This window comes from Pseudophryne corroboree, chromosome 4, assembly GCF_028390025.1.
Source record: "Pseudophryne corroboree isolate aPseCor3 chromosome 4, aPseCor3.hap2, whole genome shotgun sequence".
Taxonomy (NCBI): domain Eukaryota; kingdom Metazoa; phylum Chordata; class Amphibia; order Anura; family Myobatrachidae; genus Pseudophryne; species Pseudophryne corroboree.
In genome coordinates, this window is record NC_086447.1 from 602,755,183 (window position 1) to 602,779,080 (window position 23,898).

The following is a 23,898-nucleotide window of genomic DNA, read 5'->3' on the forward strand; positions in this document are numbered from 1 at the left end:
TGGCATGGAATCAAGTTAGCCCATTTGGAACTTAAGTTTTCAACATTTGCTGTCATACACTGCTTTATTTTAATAACCCGCACACGGCACTGCCACATTTACTCTCCATTTTGAACTCATTTGAATTAGTGTCTGGTTTTAAAGTTAACCATTCGTAGACTGAATCCTTGGCTTTCTTTTCTTCTGCCAAATCTGGCTGGGGCACCTTGTTTCCATTCCATTGGGCAACTGGTGATTGTATAATTTATCTAGGGATTAAAATCCCTAATCATCCTTCAAAACTATTTACCTCAAATTATTCTCCACTAAATGGGCTCATCTCCCTTTGACATATACTGGCCCTTGTCATTTATACAAAATGATTAGTTTTCCACGTTTCTTATATATATTGAAAATGTTCCCGATAATCCCACCCAAAAGTGCATTTATAAAACTCAATACAACATTGACCAAATTTATTTGGGCAGATAAATGGCCGAGGGTTTCCCTATTTAAACTGCAACAACCAAGGACTCTGGGAGGATTAAACCTACCATGCCTGTGCACTTATGCTTTGGCCGCAAACTATAGAGTAGCTTTAGATTGGATTAATGGTCGTGATGTTTATGCTAACCAACACTTAGAACAAACCTTTGCACCAAACTGGGAGCTAGTTTCTCTCTTGCACACTACACCACACTCCTTGCCTAATACTGTGAATGATAATGTCTTATTATCATCTGCCTGTATGGCGTGGAGGGTGGTGCATTCTAAACTGAAAATGTCACGGAATACCTCTCTATTTTTACCCTTATGGGGTAATCCTAACTTCGCCCCACACAAAACTTCTCAGATATTTCACACATGGTATAAAGGGGGCCTTAAGTATGTCTATCACTTTTTACGCAAGGATGACTTAGTCCTACTCACACAATGAAGGATAATAGAAAGATTCCCATCCTTGGTGATCCCCCTATTCCCGTTTTTGCAAGCGAATAGGTATGTACAAAGGGTTGTGTCCTCTTTGACAGCGACGGATAGGGTTAATGTCTTAGATAGAGCAATCTGACATGATTCGGGAGGCCATTTCTCCAGCGCTTTCATACACACCCATTCACGACACTTGCTTAATCTAGATTCTGGTAATACAGGTTTGTTGCGATGGAAACTGGGGTTTCCTGACCTCACACTGAAATCTTTCTAGATGCTACTATGCACCTGGATAAATTATTGGTCTCGATCTCATATACCGAGATGCACCAGAAAATCTTACACAGGGCCTACTATACGCCTAAATTTAAATTTCTCACTAGACACGCCGATACTTTTGACTGTTTTAAATGAGGTTCACCCGAGGCAGACATTGTTCACTGCTTGTGGTCTTGCCCGAAGTTGCAAGTCTTGTGGCAGGAGCTCCAAACATATATTATAAATGACTTAAAAATTCCGTTCACTATTGATAAAAGCTGGGCATTTTGGGCCATTTACCCTAAATCTCCTTCCAATACATTATCTAAAGGGAACAAGTATCTTACTTATCAAACTGGCTGCAGCCGCAAAAAAAACGATACTTTCACAATGGGTTTCCTCTGAATCTGTTCCCATTTCACTGCTACACAGCAGACTCTCATATTTGTTCTATTTAGATTGGACCAATACCACATAGAAACATAGAAACATAGAATTTGTCGGCAGATAAGAACCACTTGGCCCATCTAGTCTGCCCCTTTTTTTTTTTTTTATATTATTTTTTATCTCTAACCTTATTTGATCCTTATTTCTTTGTAAGGATATCCTTATGTCTATCCCATGCATGTTTAAATTGCTCTACTGTCTTAGCCTCTACCACCTCTGATGGGAGGCTATTCCACTTGTCCACTACCCTTTCTGTGAAATAATTTTTCCGCAAATTTCCCCTGAACCTCCCCCCCTCCAGTCTCAGTGCATGTCCTCGTGTCCTTTTGCTTCTCTTCATTTGGAGAATGTTTCCCTCCTGGACTTTGTTGAAACCCTTGATATATTTGAAAGTTTCTATCATGTCCCCCCTTTCCCTTCTCTGCTCCAAACTATACATATTGAGATTTCTTAGTCTTTCTGGGTATGTTTTGTGATGTAGGCCATGCACCATTTTAGTTGCCCTCCTTTGTACAGTTTCTAATGTATTAATATCCTTTTGAAGATATGGCCTCCAGAACTGAATACAGTATTCTAGATGAGGCCGTACCAATGACCTATACAGTGGCATTATTACTTCTTTCTTTCTGCTGCTGATTCCTCTCCCAATGCAGCCAAGCATCTGACTAGCTTTCCTCATTGCCTTGTTGCATTGCTTACCTGCCTTTAAGTCATCCACAATTCAGAAAAAAAAGTTGATTGGGCCATATTTTGATACGTGGCTTCCATATGTTCATATTTATCCCCGTTAGCTAGGGAGGCCTTACGGAAATGCTTCCAATCTACAACTTGGAAGTGTTAGACTCTGGTGTTCCGATATGAAATATCCCGGGCGAGATATGGAACTTTATTTACCTACTGTATGTTGTGATTATTACATATTGTAATCCATATTTGTCATTTACTGTTTACCACCTTGAATGCATTTTCATCTTCTGTATGGTTACTGTTATTTATACTGCCGATGTGATCTAATGCAGATTCACTCTGTTTCTTGTAACATGTATCTGTACCGTATGTGTGTATTGCTTAACATATTGTTATCACTTGTCAATAAAAATACTAAAAAAAAAAAGATACACATACAAGTTTCAGTTACCTTTTTTAAACACCCTGTACAAACAAATAATAGGGATGATAAATGCAGGGTAAAAACAGTCTGCTTTTGCTTGTAGCCTACATATGCAGAACATGCCTCTCTTACATTTACATCTTTCTGCACATGGTTTTACCAAGGTTCAAAGTTACTTTTTGTTTTGCACCCAACTCTGAATCATCCCCAGTATTATAATTTGGAGATGAATTAGTCAGATATCAGATATCATCCCACAAAGTCCCAAATTCTATGATGCTTGTCAGATCATCATTATTTAGCACAAAATGATAGTACATGATCAATAGCCATTAGAAATGTTGTAGATCAATAGTTCCCCATTATGCAGTGCAGGGAGAATTTCAGCAACACTGTCACAGATAATTAGAAATACAGTACATCAGACTTCCTCATACTTCAACAGAATATCACCAGCTCAGAAGAGTGTGACCAAGTTTTAAGAGGTTTGATAGCCTCACCTGGCTCACTCCCATGATTTACACAATCAGCTGATCACTGAGTGTTCACCAATGGCTGTGTCTATAACAAAAGTTCCTGGTAACCATGGCATTACAAACAATGCACTCCCCAAAGAGGATGTACAGCACATAGTACTGTACCTGATGATTATTTCAGTGCCGCAGTGTCCTGAATTATATAGCCCCTCCCGCAGGTTCTAACACAGTCACAATCCGTGGGATGTTTCAATTACTATATTTCAACCAGCTGGTGTTCCTGGAAAAAGTGACGTACTCTACTATGTTGTTTCTCATGGTGGTTAGAAGACTTTAAGAAGGAATCAAGCAGAGGTTGAAAAGGCCAGTTAAGATCACCACCCACCACCAGGATTAACACCTTCACTGAGGAAACTTGCTGCAAAATTTGGTCTACAAATGAGGGCTGGTTTTGATTTGGGGCATAAATGTTGACAAAAGTAAAAGCCTGATTAAAAATAATACATGGAACGAAGGAGAAGAGAAAAGTATCTGATTCTGGTGCACTAACTAAGAAAGTGGATTTTAAAACCTACCTTTCATTTCATAATCTAAGAAAGAAGACAAATTTTCTTATATGTATATACTGTGTATCCTCTTAAAATGTGTCTTATATGCTATTTATTCAATATATTGCCGCCAATACATACAAGTTTATAATAATATATATTTCTCCAACAATGTTGTTTTTATTCAGGATTATTAGATCGAGGTAAACTCCTGTGGAGATTCCAAGCATGTTCATAAAGATGTCTTTCCTCAGCTCGCATTTAGACTGCTTTCCTGAAAACTGTGGTGATCTCAGTGAAGAGCAAGGAGAGCGGTTCATCACGACATTCGAGTGATGGACGAGAGGTACCAGGTCCGCTGGGATAGACTATTTCTGGTACCTCAAGAGAAGTGTTCTAGGTGCAAAACACACGCACAAGTCTTTTTTTTCCCAGAATAACTGCATTTGTGTACCATTTCATATATACTGTACAACTGATCCGAATGTAAGTTTGCTTTGAAAACAATAAACATTATAATTTACAAACTATTAAATATTCTTTTTATGAAATATTAACTTTTTTAAGCTTGAGAGAGCAAAAAAACCTGACCTAATTGAGCAAAATAAGTTATATTTTTGAATTCACCAGGCTCTAAATATAAAAGAAAACCTTAACCTCAAAAATTATGCAGACCAATGTAATAGTTTAAATATATGTAATGGTAAGGACTTACCATTGATAATGGTATTTCTCCTAAGGCCACAGGATAACATTGGGATATGATGAAGCAACTGAGGATTTGCACCAATCGGTCAAAGCTTTTTCGGCCTCCCAGCATGCAACGGGCCCGTCCATATATCCCCGCCTCCTGGCTCAGACAAATCAGTTGTTTTTCCAAAGCTTAAGGCAGGAGCATCATAGATAGCCCTAATCAGGCGAGAAGAACACACATGCACACCCTTCCGTACAAGAAGGAAGAGATTAGGGAGTAAAAGGATCCTCAAATCAGGTGTGTCAGGGTGGACTTAGGAGAAATGCCATTATCAACGGTAAGTTTTTACCATAACGTATATTTCTCCGGCATGGTCCACAGGTGATCCACAGGATACCATTGGGATTTCCCAAACCAATTTAGTGGTGGGGATGCTTCTGACTGGACAGGAGAATCCTTCGCCCGAATTCAGCGTCCTGAGAGGCAAATGTATCCACGGCATAATGTCTAATGAATGTGTTAATGGAAAACCATGTGGCTGCCTTACATATCTGTTTTGCTGAAGCACCACGTTGTGCTGCCCATGATGGACCTACCTTACGAGTACGAGACATTAGCCGGAACAGGGCAATCAGTGTGTTTCTGAATTAGTCATCCGAAGGAACCTTGCCAGTGTCTGCTTATGAGCAGGCCATCCTCTCAAGTGAAATCCGTAGAGAATGAAGAGAGAATCTGTCTTTCTGATGGCACTGGTACAATCTACGTAGATCCTTAAGGCACAGACCACGTCCAGCGATGCATCTCCCACAGAAAGGCCTGGTTCCTGGAAAGCCGGGACTACAATTTCTTCGTTAAGGTTAAGACACCACCTTGAGAAGATACCCAGATTTAGTTATGAGAATCCCTCTATCTGGATAAAAGATCAGAAATGGAGGACAACATAACAATGCCCCTAAATCTGATACTCTTCTAGCTGACGACATGGACAGTAGAAAGAGAACTTTAGCTGTCAACCATGTAAGATCCGCTTTAGTAAGTGATTCAAATGGGGCAACTTAGGACTAGACTTAAGTCCCAAGGCACTCTAGGAGGAAAAAAAGGAGGTGGAATGCGCAGCATTCCCTGGAAAAAAGTATGCACATCCTGTAAGTTGGCAATTTTCTTTTGGAACCATACAGTCAATGCTGACACTTGCACTCTCAAGGAAGCCACCTTCAAACCTTTATCCATTCCTGCCTGAAGGAATGCTAAGATCCTGGAAACTCTAAAAGACCTAGGGTCCATTTTCCATTCACTGCACCAATAAATATAGGTTTGCCATATTCGGTGATAAATTCGAGCTGAAGAAAGTGTCCTTGCTCTGAGCATTGTTTGAATTACCTGTTGTGAAAATCCTCTTGACTTCAGGATAGAGGTCTCAAGAGTCACGCCGTCAAAGACAGTCGATCCAGATGTCAGTAGATCTGGACATTGAGGGAGCAGGAATGCAGCATCCATCGACATTCTCTGCAGATCTGTGTACCAATGTCTTCTGGGCAAAGCCGGAGCTATTAGTATCACGGGACCCTTTCCTTGCTTTATTTTTCCCACCACCATGGGTAATAAGGTGATTGGAGGAAACACAAAGACCAGATGAAAGTCCCATCTCACCGACAGGGCATCTACATAGATCGCTCTCTGATCCTTTGTTCTTGACCTGTATGCGAAAACTTTGTTGTTCTGACGGGACGCCATAAGATCTATCTCTGGCAACCCCCACTTGTCGACTAGAGTCTGGAAGACCTCCGGGTGTAGAGCCCATTCACTTGCCTGAATGGCATGTTGACTGAGAAAATCCGCTTCCCAGTTTAGGACTCCCAAAACGAACACTGTGGACAAGGATGGATGATGAAGTTCTGCCCACTTTAATGTGTGACTTACCTCCTTCATAGCTTTTTGGCTGCGAGTTCCTCCCTGCTGGTTGAGGTACGCTACTGCCGTCGCATTGTCCGAGCGGATCTGAACTGGTTTTCCCTGAACGATGTCCTTTGCCTGAATCAGTGCCATGTATATGGCCCGAAGTTCCAATATATTTATTAGCAGTCAACCTTCTTCCTTGGTCCATTGCCCCTGGAAACAAAACCTTCCTGACACTGCTCCCCAGCCCTGGAGATTGGCATGTGTTGTCAGAATTTCCCAATCTGATATCCAAAAAGGGTCTCCCTTTGTCCAGATGAGATGTCTGTAGCCACCAGGCTAACGAACTCCATACTTCCACCGTAAGGACCATAGTCTGCGTTTTTATTATCTGATGAAATCCATTCCATTTTGCAAGGATCAGATACTGTAGAGGCCTCAAGAGGAACTGAGCATACTCCACCATGTCGAATGTTGACACCATCAATCCCATCACACGCATTGCTGCGTGAATGGATACCCTTTGACTGTGTAGCAGCTCCTGAATCCTTGACTGAACTTGTTCAGAGGTAAAAATACTCTTTGGAGGCTTGAATCCAGTAGAGCTCCCAAGTGAGTCATCCGCTGTGACGGAACCAGAGACAATTTTGCCCAATTTATGAGCCACCCGTGCTTCTGCAGGCACGTTATTGTCTGTTGCAGATGACACAGGAGCAATTCCTGAGACTATGCCAGGATTAAAAGATAGTCGAGGTATAGAAAAATTCTTATCCCCTACTGGCGGAGATAAGCTGCCATTACCACCATAATCTTTGTAAATACTCTGCGGGCTGTGGTTAACCCAAAAGGTAGGGCCTGGAACTGAAAATGCTGTTGGGGGATAGTGAACCTGAGATAGCACAGTGCTATAGGAACATGGAGGTAAGCATCCTGGATATCCAGGTATACCATATAATCCCCTGGCTCCATGGCCAAAATGATGGAACGTAAAGTCTCCATATGAAACCGAGATACCCAAATGTACTTGTTCAGCACTTTGAGACTAAGTATATATATATATATATATATATTTATTTATTTTTTTCCCACCCATTTACCTCACCCATACTATGTCCAGGTTTACATAAACCCTCCCCATCACCCCTTGTCTACCTAATTCTTGCTTCTGTACCTTCCTTCCACAGCTATCCCTCCCCCCTAGTCTCCTACATCTCCTACTCTCTCCCCTCCTCTGTTTCCCATCCACCCCTCTCCCTCCCTTCCTTCTCTCTTCCTGTCACCCCACTTTCAGTCACTTCTGCCTCACCATGGTCCAACTACCCCACCACTCAGCCCAGTTCCCTCCCTCCATTCTCTGTCACCTCACCTCATCTACATCACACTGCATTCCCTCCCTGTCCTCCTCCTGCAGTTTCCCCTCTTAGCTCAGAAGCCCGCACTAACACTATGCCCGCTTTATCCCGTCCATCTAAATCAATATCACCTCAACGCTACAGCAACCATGATAATCTCATTTGCATCTCTCCCTCAAACTCACACCCCAAATCCTGTGCTCTATGGAATGCCAGATCTGTTTATAACAAACTGGTCCCCACCCATGACCTTTTCATCTCCAACTCCCTGCATCTCCTGGCCATTACAGAAACCTGGATTACCCCCACTGACACAGTTTCTCCTGCTGCTCCCTCTGCTGGGGGACTCACATTCTCACATACACCCCGACCTGGGGGTCGCCTAGGTGGTGGTGTTGGGATCCTTTTACTTTCTAGCTACTCCTACTAACTCATCCCCCCAGAACCATCTCTTACATTCTCTACATTTGAGGTCCATGCTATACGACTCTTTCAAACTGTCCATCTACGAGTAGCTGTCATTTACTGCCCCCTTGGCATGCCCTCCAAATTCCTGGACAGCTTTGCTTTTTGGCTTCCTCACTTCTGATATTCACTCCATTATCTTAGGATCCCAATTGATATCCCTACAAAATCCTCTGCCTCTAAACTCCTTAACCTTACATCTTCACTTGGTCTCTCCCAGTGGACCTCCTCCCCCTCCCATGTGAATGGGAGCTCACTGGATGTGGTCTTCACTCACCGCTGTGATATTTCTGATTTCTCCAACTCTCCATTTCCCCTCTCAGACCACCACCTGCTCTCCTTTAACTTATCTCTCTCTGCTACTCCATCTCTACCTCCTAAGGCTACCATCACTAAGCACAACATTGAGGCTATCGACACCACTTCCCTATCCTCTCTACTCAACTCACTTCTCTCTCCTATACTGTCTCTCTCATGCCCTGAACAAGCCACATCCCTATACAATGCTTCCCTTACTTCTGCTCTTGACTCTGTCGCTCCACCAACCACTATTCACCCTCGCAGATCAACACACCTCAACCCTGGCACATGAAATGCACCAGATATTTGCAAAATGCTCACATACTGCTGAGCAACACTGGAGGAAATCACGCTCTAAGGCAGACTTCCTCCATTTCAAGCTTATGCTCTCATCTTTCAGTGCTGCCCTTTCCCTCGCTAATCAGTCATACTTCAAGAACCTCATATCCTCCCAGTCTTCCAACCGCCGGTGCCTCTTTGCCTCTCTCAACTCCCTCCTCTTCCCATCCCCACCTTGTCTCCCCTCCTCACTCTCTGCTCTTGACTTTCCCACTTACTTCACATCCAAAATTGACTCCATGACATCATATCCCACCAAAAAATCAGCAACCAGCCACCTCCTATCCCTTACCACCCCTCTCCTTCCCTCTTACCAGCTCTGACATCTTTCTCCCATGTATCTGGTGAGGAAGTCATAGCCCTCATTCCTTCCTCACCCTCCTCCACCTCCCCACTTGACCCTATCCCCTCCCACCTCCTCTGCTACCTCTCTCTCTCTGCCTGCTCCAATCTTCCCCACCTTCTTGTTAGGCACTGTCCCCTCTTCCTTCATGCATGCACTCATTTCCCCTATTCTTAAAAAACCTACCTTGGCACTGCGGATAACATGTGGCGCCATATAAAGGATAATAATAATAATAATAATGTCTTCCGGCCTAAATTTCTCAGATTTATATACTGGGAGTGAGGCTTGCCCATTAATCTTCACAGATTTGCTCCAGGTTATACACATTGGTTGAATGACACTTGTGGACTATAATCTGTAATCCAGAATCTCAATTGGACTCAGATCTGGAATTTGACTTGGCCATTATAGAACATTCACTTTTTCATACCTCCCAATATTGGGAGATTGTAAAGAGGGACTCCCTGTCGTGGCGAAGCCACACCCATCCAAAAGGAGGCATTTCTTATAGAAAAAGTGGTGTGGCTTCATGAGAGTGCAGTGAACGCGAGCCATGCCCCCGTTTTCCTTCAATGTGCGGGCATGCCCAGCACTCTTTGAGCTGCTGGCATGCCACCAGTCCCTCTGTCTCCCATGAATAGACGCCATGTGCTTGTGCACAGCGTCTATTCACTGCTGACGGGAGATCCCAACTGCCCCCCACCGCGGGACACTGCGGCCCATGGGTGGAACAGCAGGACAGTTAAAATAAAACTGAACTGAACTTTCACGGGACAGTTGGAAGGTATGCTTTTTTGTTATTCAACCATGCAAATGCTGTTTTGGGTATCTGGTCTCTAGGTCGACAGTAACTAGGTCGACACTATCTAGGTTGACCACTATTGGTCAATAGTAACTAGGTCGACAGGGTTTCTAGGTAGACAGGGTCTCTAGGTCGACATGTTCTAGGTCGACAGGTCAAAAGGTCGACATGAGTTTTTCACAATTTATTTCTTTTTTTTAACCTTTTCATACTTACCGATTCACGTGGACTACGATTGGAATGGTAATCTGTGCCAAGCGAAGCGGTAGTGGAGCGAGGCACCTTGCCCGAAGCTCGCGAGCCATGCAAGGGACACGGTGCACTAACTGGAATTCCCGGTCACTCTACGAAGATAACGACACCAAAAAAACATAAAAAACTCATGTCGACCTTTTGACCTGTCGACCTAGACCCTTTCGACCTAGTTACTGTCTACCAATAGTGCTCGACCTAGACACTGTCGACCTAGTTACTATCTACCTTCCATACCACACCCGCTGCTTTGGTCTTTGGCTCATTTAAAAACATCTGCAAACCACTGTATATACACTGTATTATTACAAATTCATCCAGAAGCCTTAAATAGAAGCATGGCACATTTTTTGTCCTTTCTTAAAATTTGCAATATAAAAATGCAGAATGCATGATATGGTCAATAATGCTGCATATATTCATGCAGGAGAAAATTATTTTTAAGAAATAAAGGTGACAATATAAAAAGAGATTAGAATTTAACAATACAAAAGCATCATAGGAGACGTAATCTCTGAAAGTGGCATTGTGCCTCAGAAAAAAATAAAACGGCTTGAAATGTGACACTGATGTGTCATGTCATATGAACATTAAACTATAGTTTGTTGACACAATCAATGTTTTCGTGTCAAAACCATCTAGTTTCAAAAATGAGGCATACCATGATAAGTTACAGCAGTGGCTGTACTTTACTCTAACCGTATTCTGCATATCCAACGCTTATCAAGTATTTTATATATACGTTTATGAACACTTATTTGTATAGCACCCGCTATCCCATTGTCCTTTACAAGTAGATATATTTTACACAACACTTATGCACAAACATATGCACGCAACATATTTCAGAGAGCTTATTAAAATGTAAAAATTTATTTTGTGAGCCACACATTAATTTTTACTAACAAGAACAGAGTAATAACTGACTGACCAGGGGCGTTTCTACAGAGGAGGGGGCCCGTGTGCACCTCCCGGTGGGCCCCCTCCTCTGCACGGCGCTGTAGACTCCGGCATTGTGCCAGAGTCTACTGCATATGCGCAGGTCTCCGGAAACATGGTGCCGGCCATGATACGGAGACCAATTTGGCTACCGCGCATGTGCGGCGGCCATTTTGGCTGCGTTTTCCGGCGCGATCACAGCTCCCAGCGCTGGACTCCGTAAAGGTAAGTATTAAAATGGGTGTGGTGTGGGCCCCCCCTGGACCCAGGGACCCGTGTGCACCGCACCCATTGCACCCATTATAGAAATGCCAATTTCACTGACCAATAAATACGTAAGAAATCTGATTTATTATCATTGCAAAATTTATCAAGCTGCTTAATTTGATGGGGACAGGAAATCTGAAGTCTTGCCAAATATTATCATGGGAACTGAGATTCGAACTGGGCCACTTAATGACATCTGTTTTCTTCATTTGATCTACTCCAGTGTTTCTGCTGCAGTGTGCTCTGGATCACTCTACGTCACAGTTGCCTACCTTAATGAATTTCTCTCTGGTAGATGCCTGGAGAGGAGAAGAAGGTGGGAGGTGACAGGGAGGGACTAATCATGTCATTATGTGATTAGTATAAAATCTCAACATTAGGCCCCGTCCCCTCCACCGGGACCGCAGTTTCACTGTATTTATCTCCGCATTCTGCCCACTTCACTAGGAAGTTAGCAAAATGTGGGAGGGGTGCCCACTCTTCTGATGTTGCGGGGGACTAACCAAAAAACTGTGTGTCTCCCCCAGGATCTGGGAGAACTACCTCCACAAAAAAATTTTTTGCAGAGAACCAAAGAATTTTCTTCAAGATTTGATTGTAATGTAGTGCACAATTTAACCTCTCATGAATTATGACAAGATTGATATTACTTTCCACGAAAATCATACGTTTATATATCTATACTAATAGCTCGTCAAAATGATGAACACCAAATCCGGATTATAGGGTGGGGAGTCGCTATTCACACAGGAGCTGCTGGGTTTCTGGAAATCCTGCTGTTGGGAGCCGTGGATCTATTAGTGAGCAGGTGTGTGTGTGTGTGTGTGTGTGTGTGTGTGTGTGTGTGTGTGTGTGTGTGTGTGTGTGTGTGTGTGTGCCGTCGGTACACCATAGAGGTGAGGCGCAGCATTAGCTTTTTATTATACAGAATAGATGGTGTATATCTGTAATGGGCAGGCTATAAAGATCAGAGCCGACCCTAACCAATATGATGCCCTACGCAAGATTCTGGCTGGTGCCCCTAGCACCGCCGCTAATTCCGCCTCTGACCCTGCACATTTTTCCCGACACCGTTACCCCTCACCCACAGCAGTCCTCATTTTGGTGCTCCTACCCCCTATATTTTAAATAGGAACAGTGCGTACATTTGGCGCACAGCCCCAAAAGGGGCGTGTCCTTGCTGGGAAGGGGCATGGCCACACAATAGTACCCTAATTCACGTTACATCACACAGTAGTACCACTTTACCTTATATAAGTTACTCCTTACAGTAGTGCTCCTTATTCACATTACATCACACTGAAGGCTCCTTAATTACATTACGCCACACCATATTGCTCTATATTCACAACATTAGACCACACAGTAGTGCCCTTTCTATACATAACACCACACAGTAGAGAACCTTGTACACATAATGCCGCACATTAGTAATGCCTTTATACACATAATACGACACAGTAATGTCCTTTACACATATGACACACATTATTAATGTCCTTAAAAACATAATATGCCTTACACATTATAGCAGCCTTTATTAATGCCATTACACACATAATGACACACATAATGCCCCTTACACATATGCTGCACATTATTAATGCCCTTATACACATAATGACACATTGTGCCCCTTACACAATTTGCTTTCAAATTCGGTATGTTGACCTATCATCCGGATACCTTATAACATCAAGAGTGCCATGCAATTGTAGCCATAGATACAATATATAATCTATGTGAAGTACATAACATTGAAATGGTGTGGTCCCAAGTAGTGATGAGCGGGTTCGGTTCCTCGGAAACCGAACCCCCCCGAACTTCACCCATTTTACACGGGTCCGAGGCATACTCGGATTCTCCCGTATGGCTCGGTTAACCCGAGCACGCCAGAATGTCATCATCATGCTGTCGGATTCTCGCGAGATTCGGATTCTATATAAGCAGCCGCGCGTCGCCGCCATTTTCACTCGTGCATTGGAAATGTTAGGGAGAGGACGTGGCTGGCGTCCTCTCCGTTTATTAATGTTGATGCAAATATTTGTGCTTATTGCTTAATTGTGGGGACTGGGGAGCAGCTGTATTATATAGGAGGAGTACAGTGCAGAGTTTTGCTGACAGTGACCACCAGTATACGTTGTCTGCCTGAAAAACACTCCATATCTGTGCTCAGTGTGCTGCATATATCTGTGCTCACACTGCTTAATTGTGGGGACTGGGGAGCAGCTGTATTATATAGGAGGAGTACAGTGCAGAGTTTTGCTGACAGTGACCACCAGTATACGTTGTCTGCCTGAAAAACACTCCATATCTGTGCTCAGTGTGCTGCATATATCTGTGCTCACACTGCTTTATTGTGGGGACTGGGGACCACCAGTATATTATATAGGAGGAGTATAGTGCAGAGTTTTGCTGACAGTGACCACCAGTATACGTTGTCTGCCTGAAAAACACTCCATATCTGTGCTCAGTGTGCTGCATATATCTGTGCTCACACTGCTTTATTGTGGGGACTGGGGACCGCCAGTATATTATATAGGAGGAGTACACAGTGCAGAGTTTTGCTGACAGTGACCACCAGTATACGTTGTCTGCCTGAAAAACACTCCATATCTGTGCTCAGTGTGCTGCATATATCTGTGCTCACACTGCTTTATTGTGGGGACTGGGGACCACCAGTATATTATATAGGAGGAGTACAGTGCAGAGTTTTGCTGACCAGTGACCACCACTATACGTTATCTGCCTGAAAAACACTCCATATCTGTGCCCAGTGTGCTGCATATATCTGTGCTCACACTGCTTTATTGTGGGGACTGGGGACCAGCAGTATTATATAGGAGGAGTACAGTGCAGAGTTTTGCTGACAGTGACCACCAGTATACGTTGTCTGCCTGAAAAACACTCCATATCTGTGCTCAGTGTGCTGCATATATCTGTGCTCACACTGCTTTATTGTGGGGACTGGGGACCACCAGTATAATATATAGGAGGAGTACAGTGCAGAGTTTTGCTGACAGTGACCACCAGTATACGTTGTCTGCCTGAAAAACACTCCATATCTGTGCTCTGTGTGCTGCATATATCTGTGCTCACACTGCTTAATTGTGGGGACTGGGGACCAGCAGTATTATATAGGAGGAGTACAGTGCAGAGTTTTGCTGACAGTGACCACCAGTATACGTTGCCTGCCTGAAAAACACTCCATATCTGTGCTCAGTGTGCTGCATATATCTGTGCTCACACTGCTTTATTGTGGGGACTGGGGACCACCAGTATATTATATAGGAGGAGTACAGTGCAGAGTTTTGCTGACCAGTGACCACCAGTATACGTTGTCTGCCTGAAAAACACTCCATATCTGTGCTCAGTGTGCTGCATGTATCTGTGCTCACACTGCTTTATTGTGGGGACTGGGGGCCACCAGTATATTATATAGGAGGAGTACAGTGCAGAGTTTTGCTGACAGTGACCACCGGTATACGTTGTCTGCCTGAAAAACACTCCATATCTGTGCTCAGTGTGCTGCATATATCTGTGCTCACACTGCTTAATTGTGGGGGCTGGGGACCAGCAGTATTATATAGGAGGAGTACAGTGCAGAGTTTTGCTGACAGTGACCACCAGTATACGTTGTCTGCCTGAAAAACACTCCATATCTGTGCTCAGTGTGCTGCATATATCTGTGCTCACACTGCTTTATTGTGGGGACTGGGGACCGCCAGTATATTATATAGGAGGAGTACACAGTGCAGAGTTTTGCTGACAGTGACCACCAGTATACGTTGTCTGCCTGAAAAACACTCCATATCTGTGCTCAGTGTGCTGCATATATCTGTGCTCACACTGCTTTATTGTGGGGACTGGGGACCACCAGTATATTATATAGGAGGAGTACAGTGCAGAGTTTTGCTGACCAGTGACCACCACTATACGTTATCTGCCTGAAAAACACTCCATATCTGTGCTCAGTGTGCTGCATATATCTGTGCTCACACTGCTTTATTGTGGGGACTGGGGACCAGCAGTATTATATAGGAGGAGTACAGTGCAGAGTTTTGCTGACAGTGACCACCAGTATATATAGCAGTACGGTACGGAAGGCCACTGTTCTACCTACCTCTGTGACGTCAAGTATACTATCCATCTAGATTCTATACCTGTGGTGCATTTTAGTTTTGCAGTTTGCTGACAGTGACCACCAGTATATATAGCAGTACGGTACGGAAGGCCACTGCTCTACCTACCTCTGTGTCGTCAAGTATACTATCCATCTAGATTCTATACCTGTGGTGCATTTTAGTTTTGCAGTTTGCTGACAGTGACCACCAGTATATATAGCAGTACGGTACGGAAGGCCACTGCTCTACCTACCTCGGTGTCGTCAAGTATACTATCCATCTAGATTCTATACCTGTGGTGCATTTTAGTTTTGCAGTTTGCTGACAGTGACCACCAGTATATATAGCAGTACGGTACGGAAGGCCACTGCTCTACCTACCTCTGTGTCGTCAAGTATACTATCCATCCATACCTGTGGTGCATTTCAGTTGTGCGCAGTATATATAGTAGTAGGCCATTGCTATTGATACTGGCATATAATTCCACACATTAAAAAATGGAGAACAAAAATGTGGAGGTTAAAATAGGGAAAGATCAAGATCCACTTCCACCTCGTGCTGAAGCTGCTGCCACTAGTCATGGCCGAGACGATGAAATGCCATCAACGTCGTCTGCCAAGGCCGATGTCCAATGTCATAGTAGAGAGCATGTAAAATCCAAAAAACAAAAGTTCAGTAAAATGACCCAAAAATCAAAATTGAAAGCGTCTGATGAGAAGCGTAAACTTGCCAATATGCCATTTACGACACGGAGTGGCAAGGAACGGCTGAGGCCCTGGCCTATGTTCATGGCTAGTGGTTCAGATTCACACGAGGATGAAAGCACTCATCCTCTCGCTAGAAAAATGAAAAGACTTAAGCTGGCAAAAGCACAGCAAAGAACTGTGCGTTCTTCTAAATCACAAATCCCCAAGGAGAGTCCAATTGTGTCGGTTGCGATGCCTGACCTTCCCAACACTGGACGGGAAGAGCTTGCGCCTTCCACCATTTGCACGCCCCCTGCAAGTGCTGGAAGGAGCACCCGCAGTCCAGTTCCTGATAGTCAAATTGAAGATGTCACTGTTGAAGTACACCAGGATGAGGATATGGGTGTTGCTGGCGCTGGGGAGGAAATTGACAAGGAGGATTCTGATGGTGAGGTGGTTTGTTTAAGTCAGGCACCCAGGGAGACACCTGTTGTCCGTGGGACGAATATGGCCATTGACATGCCTGGTCAAAATACAAAAAAAATCACCTCTTCGGTGTGGAATTATTTCAACACAATGCGGACAACAGGTGTCAAGCCGTGTGTTGCCTTTGTCAAGCTGTAATAAGTAGGGGTAAGGACGTTAACCCCCTAGGAACATCCTCCCTTATACGTCACCTGGTCCGTATTCATCAGAAGTTAGTGACAAGTTCAAAAACTTTGGATGACACCGGAAGCAGTCCACTGACCACTAAATCCCTTCCTCTTGTAACCAAGCTCCTGCAAACCACACCACCAACTCCCTCAGTGTCAATTTCCACCTTACACAGGAAAGCCAATAGTCCTGCAGGCCATGTCACTGGCAAGTCTGACGAGTCCTCTCCTGCCTGGGATTCCTCCGATGCATCCTTGAGTGTAACGCCTACTGCTGCTGGCGCTGCTGTTGCTGCTGCTGGGAGTCGATCGTCATCCCAGAGGGGAAGTCGGAAGACCACTTGTACTACTTCCAGTAAGCAATTGACTGTCCAACAGTCCTTTGCGAGGAAGATGAAATATCACAGCAGTCATCCTGCTGCAAAGCGGATAACTCAGGTCTCGTCAGCCTGGGTGGTGAGAAATGTGGTTCCGGTATCCACCGTTAATTCACAGGCAACTAGAGACTTGTTTGAGGTACTGTGTCCCGGTACCAAATACCATCTAGGTTCCATTTCTCTAGGCAGGCGATACCGAAAATGTACACAGACGTCAGAAAAAGAGTCACCAGTGTCCTAAAAAATGCAGTTGTACCCAATGTCCACTTAACCACGGACATGTGGACAAGTGGGGCAGGGCAGACTCAGGACTATATGACTGTGACAGCCCACTGGGTAGATGTATTGCCTCCCGCAGCAAGAACAGCAGCAGCGGCACCAGTAGCAGCATCTCGCAAACGCCAACTCGTTCCTAGGCAGGCTACGCTTTGTATCACCGCTTTCCATAAGAGGCACACAGCTGACAACCTCTTACGGAAACTGAGGAACATCATCTCAGAATGGCTTACCCCAATTGGACTCTCCTGGGGATTTGTGACATCGGACAACGCCACCAATATTGTACGTGCATTACATCTGGGCAAATTCCAGCACGTCCCATGTTTTGCACATACATTGAATTTGGTGGTGCAGAATTATTTAAAAAACGACAGGGGCATGCAAGAGATGCTGTCGGTGGCCCGAAGAATTGCGGGTCACTTTCAGCATTCAGCCACCGCGTGCCGAAGACTGGAGCACCAGCAAACAATGTTGAGAAGATGATGTTCATCAAAATGAATTATAATCAATTCCTCCGTGGAGACATTCACCAGCAATTGCCTCCAGAAAGCACACAGGGATCTGAGATGGTGTATTCCAGTGGGGACGAATTAATGATCTGTGAGGAGGGGGATGTACACAGTGAAAGGGGTGAGGAATCGGACGATGAGGAGGAGGTGGACATCTTGCCTCTGTAGAGCCAGTTTGTGCAAGGAGAGATTGATTGCTTCTTTTTTGGTGGGGGCCCAAACCAACCAGTCATTTCAGTCACAGTCGTGTGGCAGACCCTGTTGCTGAAATGATGGGTTCGTTAAAGTGTGCATGTCCTGTTTATACAACATAAGGGTGGGTGGGAGGGCCCAAGGACAATTCCATCTTGCACCTCTTTTTTCTTTCATTTTTCTTTGCATCATGTGCTGTTTGGGGACAATTTTTTTGAAGTGCCATCCTGCCTGACACTGCAGTGCCACTCCTAGATGGGCCAGGTGTTTGTGTCGGCCACTTGTGTCGCTTAGCTTAGCCATCCAGCGACCTCGGTGCAAATTTTAGGACTAAAAATAATATTGTGAGGTGTGAGGTGTTCAGAATAGACTGAAAATGAGTGGAAATTATGGTTATTGAGGTTGGTTATTGAGGTTAATAATACTATGGGATCAAAATGACCCCCAAATTCTATGATTTAAGCTGTTTTTGAGGGTTTTTTGTAAAAAAAACACCCGAATCCAAAACACACCCGAATCCGACAAAAAAATTTCAGGGAGGTTTTGCCAAAACGCGTCCGAATCCAAAACACGGCCGCGGAACCGAATCCAAAACCAAAACACAAAACCCGAAAAATTTCCGGTGCACATCACTAGTCCCAAGCAGTGTAGCGTAAGCTTGCACACAATTAAGATGCAATGTATATTAAATGTAGTTATGGGCCCTACACACTGGCAGATAACAGTGAACGTCGGGTCGCCTGCCGGCCATATCAGCCTTCGGCACCTCTGCAGCACATCGCCGTGTGTGTAGGACCCTTTACACTTCTGAAAATTCTACCAAATTGTAGAACCAAACTGTATTAGGTTTTAGATGAAAGATAGAAGCAAAATCACTGAGTATGTCAGCTAACCACAGCAGCTGTTCTAATGAAACCTGTACTCAAAAAACATATAGTGCAAAAAGAAAAGCATCAGTTCTACTGGAAGCTGTGCAAATTAATGATATATCTCTGGATGTAGAATCACTACAATATTATGTTTTCCAAAGAAATAATACATACATGTTAAACCCATGAAAACAAGACTATTTGATTAATAAGGGTACCTGCAATTCATACTGAACTGGTGGCTACATTGTACCCATTCCAGCTACTGCCATGTCCCTGATAGCATTGTGATTGCCACCAGTTTGTTTTTTTAACCATGAGTATATATTCACAGCTGCATGTTTACGTTGGAAAGATAATTTGCCATGCAGTATATATTGCTATAGCTAAGATGATTGCTACATATCAAATAAAAACTGTCCAAAACAGAAGGATAATTATCCTCATTGTGCAGTAGGATGTACAATGCAAGTATACTCATGCGCATATCTTTAGTGGGTGAAGGGGGTACCATTTTTATAGGGCCCAAAGACTTAGGGGGCCCACCTGGAGGGCCTGGATCCCCTGAACACAGGTCATAAAGTTGTCCTTCAAACTAAGCAACTGAGTTAGTTCCATTTCCTGGCCTGAAAAGGGTGACTCAATGGCGGTCACATAGGTGGTATTCTCTGTCACTCCCTTTCAGTAAAGCACCACATTGATATGATCCATCTCCCAGTGAACTAATTGGTGAAGTTCTCCTTGATTACAGCATTTGTGAAGTTAACTGGGGCTAGGAATTGAGCTCTGAGATTAGCACTTTCCCAGAAAGGGACAGTGTGCCAAAATTAAGATCTCCACTCAGAGTGGAATTGCCTACATTAGGAAGTATTTCCCTCAGGTAGGAGCTGCCCCCTCCTTCCCTGTCTTTAAACTCAAAGGAAACTGCCTTTGGGCTCTGCAGATGTGGGGCTGCCATGAAAGATTCAAAAGCAGCCAATAAGGATGGAGCACTTGAATCATCGCCATTGACAAATAAGGTGAGATAACATAAGGGTCAATAGAATATATTATTTTACCAGACTTCTATGTAGGATAAGGCTGGCTAGTGTGGTGACATGCCATCTTCAGTGAGTAGTGTGAAGTGGAAGTTAGAATGGTGCAGTAAGGATGGTGTGTGTAATGGATGTTATGCTGATAAGATAGGTGTGCATAGTGGCTGTTATAATGTACTGGAGGTACTGTCATTTGGCATAATATGAACAGGAAGCACTGTAGCATGGCATAATCTGAATCTACAATGTTGAATAATATGAACTAGGGCACTATTATGGGTCATAAAATTAACTAGCACACTACTTTTCAATGTGTTCAATTGTAAAGCGCAACGGAATTTGCTGAGCTATATAAGAAACTGTTAATAAATAAATAAATAAATACATCTAGGGCATTATTGTGGCTTATAAATGAACTACTATGAACTAGGTGTTACCATAGGGTTACTTATTTCATTTCTACATAAGCATACATGTTGTAATACAGGGTCAGATAAGACATCAATTGAAAGACTTACTTCTACCTGCCATTGGCATTAGATGTATAGTGGGTTTCTAAGAAGTATTAACTTATATGGTGTTAGCAGGAGACAGTGAGCCACATTCCAAGAATGAGCATTAGTGAAGCAAAGTATTATGGGTCAATTCTAGACAAAAGAGCTTTGAAACCGATGGTAGCTTCAGACATCTGTGTCTTGGTTATGTATGTAAAGGCCCGTATTAGTCAGATTGCTTAGATTATCACTCCGTGAGTACCCCCCTTTAGAGCTTGCTGCGCATGTGTTACAGATAAGTCCATGCTATGTTGTACTAGCCAGTGACTGGTACATCTGAATATGGGTTAATAACCGGCAGCAGAGCCCAGCTTTTGGTATATAATGCAAGATCCAAAGAAAAGCCCTTCATCTTCTAGCAGCACCTAAAGAACTGCAGTAAATGGCGTCTGCATGTATATGGACTGATTCGAGCATCGACAGATGATGGGGCTTCTCGGATATGAACTACATCTTATGTTAAGAAGATGAATAACCAGTGTTGTCTGATAACTTAGACGAAAGTTGAGTATTACTCTGGTTTGTTTGTTACTTTTGTAAGTTGTGTAAGTTTAATTTTTACCCACTCATTTGGTCACCTGAAGTACTATTTCATTTTGATATGAAAACGACAGCCACACAGTACACCAGGGCACTAACATAACAGGAGCATAAAAATTACTTGGTCACTACTATGGGGCAGAAAGAGGTGTCTCTCAAGAAGCATTGGATTGGAGTGTTATTCCAGATATAAGGATCTTTGTTTGAAGACTAATAATAACACTACAGTGCATCCGGAAAGTATTCACAGCGCTTCACTTTTTCCACATTTTGTTATGTTACAGCCTTATTTCAAAATGGAATAAATTAATTTTTTCCCCTCAACATTCTACACACAATAGCCCATAATGACAATTTGAAAAAAGTTTTTTTGAGATTTTTGCAAACTTATTTAAAAAAAAAAAAACTAAGAAATCACATGTACATACGTATTCACAGCCTTTGCCATGAAGCTCAAAATTGAGCTCAGGTGCATCCTGTTTCCACTGATCATCCTTGAGATGTTCCTACAACTCAATTGGAGTCCACATGTGGTAAATTCAGTTGATTGGACATGATTTGGAAAGGCACACACCTGTCTATAAAAGGTCCCACACTTGACAGTGCACGTCTGAGCACAAGCCAAGCATGAAGTCAAAGGACAAATCTGGGGAAGGGTACAGAAAAATATCTGCTGCTTTGAAGGTCCCAATGAGCACAGTGGCCTCCATCATCCGTAAATGGAAGAAGTTCGGAACCACCAAGACTCTTACTAGAGCTGGCCGGACGTCTAAACTGAGCGATCAGGGGAGAAGGAACCTAGTCAGGGAGGTGACCAAGTACCTGATGGTCACTCTGTCAGGGCTACAGAATTCTTCTGTGTAGAGAGAAGAACCATCCAGAAGGAGAACCATCTCTGCAGCAATCAACTATTCAGGCCTGTATGGTAGAGTGGCCAGACGGAAGCTACTCCTTAGTAAAAAGCACATGGAAGCCCGCCTGGAGTTTGCCAAAATGCACCTGAAGGACTCTCAGACCATGAGAAACAAAATTCTCTGGTCTGATGAGCAAAGAATGGATTCTTTGGTGTAAATGTCATACTTCATGTTTACAGGAAACCAGGCTCCGCTCATCACCAGGCCAATACCATCCCAAAAGTGAAGCATGGTGGTGGCAGCATCATGCTGTGGGGATGTTTTTCAGCGGCAAGGACTGGGAGACTATTCAGGATAGAGGGAAAGATGAATGCAGCAATGTACAGAGACACCCTGGATGAAAACCTGCTCCAGTGCGCTCTTGACCTCAGACTGGGGTGACAGTTCATCTTTCAGCAGGACAATGACCCTAAGCACACAGCCAAGATATCAAAGGAGTGGCTTCAGGACAACTCTGTGAATGTCCTTAAGTGGTCCAGCCAGAGCCCAGACTTGGATCTGATTGAAGATCTCTGGAGAGATCTGAAAATGGCTGTGCGCCAAACGTTTCCCATCCAACCTGATGGAGCTTGAGAGGTGCAAAGAGAAATAGGCTAACTGTCCAAAGATAGGTGTGCCAAGCTTGTGGCATCATATTCAAAAAGACCTGAGGCTGTAATTGCTGCCAGAGGTGCATCAATAAAGTATTGAGCAAAGGCTGTAAATACTTATGTACATGAGATTTATTTTTTTATTTTTAATAAATTAGCAAAAACACTTTTTTCACATTGTCATTATGGAGTATTGTGTTTAGAATTTTGGAGGAATACATGAATTTATTCCATTTTAGAATAAGGCTGTAACATAACAAAATGTGGAAAAAGTGAAGCGCTGTGAATACTTTCTGGATGCACTGTATATCATGGAGCAATTCAATTATGCAGGATGATGGCCTGCCACATGAGAGGAATAGTTATTACTAACTTGGGGGTAGCTAACAGCCTATCAGTAAGTGTATCATAAAGCCCAGATTGGAATTTATTCCATGGGCCACACTGAAGAGTGAAGAAATTACTATGTTATCATCCTCTTTGTATGCAAAGGAATTGTGCCAACCTCCTATATCATGGGTCTTCAACCTGCAGCCCTCCAGCTGCTGTGGAACTACCCATCTAAGCATGCCATTCCTCAGTTTTAGTATGACTTAACAGGAAAACTGTGTCAGGGCATGCTGGGATGTGAATTTCCACAGAAGCTGGAGGGCTGCAGATTGAAGATCCATGTCCTATATGATAGCTACCTGAATCTAGTGTATAGATTTACAGTCAGGAGTAGATGTACCTGTATGACTAGGCATTATGGAGGAGAAGCGGTATCAGCCTGCATTATGTGTGCTATACCAATTCTCTCCAATGTAATAAAGCAGTTTTTAACGGCAAATGCCAGGGGTGCTGTGCACCCCTGTCATTATTGGCACTGCTATCTACAAGATAGCACACCAATATGGCAGGCAATGTATGAATGGTCATTGGCACTGACTGTTCTGACAACTGCAGCTATCGATTCGACAGCTGCAGCTGTCATTGCCTGGCGCACAGCTCTGTGCCTAGCTGTCAGCTCTGACAGGTAGGGACTGTGCGCATACAAAACAATAAAGTTTTTTTTCTTCAATAACCCCAGTTGCTGCTGGCTGTGAAAAAATATGACCAGCGTATGCGCACAGAGGTAGAAAAGCTGGCAATAGAGATGATAGTGGGAGAGCATTAATCACTAGGCAGGTGATTTAA

The 23,898-nt window shown here is 43.6% G+C and overlaps 1 protein-coding gene and 1 long non-coding RNA gene across 3 annotated transcripts in view; one reads left to right on the top strand and one right to left on the bottom strand.

The window, feature by feature from the left end:
- LOC134910030 (uncharacterized) overlaps window positions 1–4,225 on the top strand; it is a 91,648-nt gene extending 87,423 nt beyond the window's left edge. The window contains exon 4 of the long non-coding RNA XR_010176097.1: window positions 3,938–4,225. This is a non-coding gene — a long non-coding RNA (uncharacterized LOC134910030). The remainder of the gene's footprint in view (window positions 1–3,937) is intronic.
- Window positions 1–23,898, bottom strand: part of QPCT (glutaminyl-peptide cyclotransferase) — a 277,919-nt gene that overhangs the window by 68,051 nt on the left and 185,970 nt on the right. The window lies entirely within an intron of this gene.